The sequence below is a fragment of the Polyodon spathula genome, unplaced genomic scaffold, assembly GCF_017654505.1.
Source record: "Polyodon spathula isolate WHYD16114869_AA unplaced genomic scaffold, ASM1765450v1 scaffolds_1087, whole genome shotgun sequence".
Taxonomy (NCBI): Eukaryota; Metazoa; Chordata; class Actinopteri; order Acipenseriformes; family Polyodontidae; genus Polyodon; species Polyodon spathula.
In genome coordinates, this window is record NW_024472573.1 from 9,484 (window position 1) to 11,651 (window position 2,168).

Genomic DNA, 2,168 nt, shown 5'->3' on the forward strand with positions numbered 1-2,168 from the left:
TCATTTGTGTCCGCCGTGACTGGGGGCCCCATGATTGCCCCGCCACCCGCACCACGGTTTGTCTTACCGACATGTTACGTCCTCAAGCAATCTGTCGTAAGAGGGATGCTAAAGTACCATTCGATTGTCTTGCCAATAGTTATTGATTAGATATTCAATGCACTCTTGATAACACTGACGCCTTCGGGCTGGACTGTAGCACTACCGTCCAACTTATTAAGTGTGAAGGTATTCTGTCATCTTGAGTCATCCTTTTCGTTTAAGCCCATTTGAAAAGTACCACACGTTCTGGCCTCTGTGAGAGCTTGATGTGCCGTCCCCAATCACGTTGGCTCGTTGCAGCCGGAGTGATGTTCCTCTGTCATTTCAGTATATACCCTGTAACCTACAGTTATTGTGACCCAATCACAGAAGCTTAACTCAATGTTAGCGGATAGCAACAAATTTGAAGATTAAGACGAGACCAACGTACTACACTTTAGGTAAAGACTGCTTGTGATCTGTAAAGTGCACTTACAGGTGCTCGTACGAATGATTAATAACTTATTATTTCTTCCGCGAGGCGAAAGATCCTGCTCAGTCAGTCATATACAGGTTAAGGGAGAATATCCGGCGACGGGGACTGTGTTTATTTCTCCCGCGTACCCAGTTCTGTTGATGGTCATGTCTTATGTATAAGAATTCGATGGATTGAGAATGCTTGGGCATATGTCACTGTGGGCTCGTCTTTTGGACTGTTAGTATCGTATCACACCTTGTAACGTTCCACCGGGTGGTGTTCGGTTGTACAATATTGTTACTTAATATACCGACCATTCTATCTTGTCCCATTGCCCCTCCGCTGTGTACGTTGCACCATCTGCCCTCCTTTTGGATCGTGTACCCATGCCGCTTGTACTCTAAAACTGTGCCTTGGTCGTTCCACAGGTCACCTTACGTATTCTTATGTTACTGGCAGTTAGGCACAATTACCGTCCGGCCTTGGACGGTTCATGTACACACGTATCCCAATTTATAGTGCTTCTGTTAACGCCTCCATCCGCCTTTGTCCTTGCGTCTGTAGGTTACGACGTGACATAACTCTACCATCAGCGGAGAGGAGCGCTCAGATTGTCACGAGTAATACTTTGCGCTCTGAGGTTCTAGCCACGCTCTTCGGCCCGCGGCATTCTACTTAATTTTTTTGTGATACGTTATGTTTAATGCTGTCGGGACGTGTGACTAGTAACCACTAAAAGTGTCCGACCCCAATTTTGGAGTACGGACTTTACTTTCTGACCGTTGTTTGGACAAGGTCAAACTTACTCCGGACGCGGGATTACACTCCTTTACTTTGGGACACGCCTACACCAGTCCGACTTAACCTTAACCAAGAGAAATGGCGGTGTGTCTTTTCGTGCTAATGACGACGTCAGTAAGTTCCCCCAGATGACGCGCCCGTCCATTTCCGAGCCGGAGTGGGAGAGAGGAGCGCGCGAGAGACAGCAGAGCGGCCGCTCAATTACCTGTTAATAAGGTGACTTCTTGTTTCGTATTTTATTTGTTTATAAGTGTGCAACCCTGTGCTTAAAACATAACGTGTGTGTGTGCCTCCTGCTTGCTGTGTCACAAACACACCATGATGAACCGGATCAGAAAATACAGAACTGAAATAGACACCATTAATTGTGTTTTATTTTCTTTGTTAATCGTCTGCTCTGCTTTTAGTTGAACTTTAATAATTGTCTGTGCCGCTTTCAGTTCAACGAAGTTCTCGCTATTTTGCATTTCCCAGTAGATGTACTAGTTCCTGCTAACAGAATAATTAATTTCCACTGTAAATTGATTTGGGAAGCATCCAAGCTGTGGTTGTAATTTTCTTTTATAGCACTGAGCCCTTATACCACAAATGTAATTTGGCTGTGCTTCAGGTGGTTAATTGAGTGGCTTATCGCATCATAGTCTTCCCCATGCCTTGGTGGCCCTCCGTTCCCCCCCCCCCTGCCGGGCTCTCTGTGTTCCCTCCGCTTGACTCTTCAGCACTCTTCTTTTTCCCACTTGCCTCCCCCGATAGTTACTCCACAGCGCACCCTCCCCGGCGTGCCTGGACGTTGGCGCCGCTTCACCCACCTAACGCGGGGCCGTCTGTTTTTCCTGACCCGATCCTTTCATGCCTCGCCCTGGGCCCG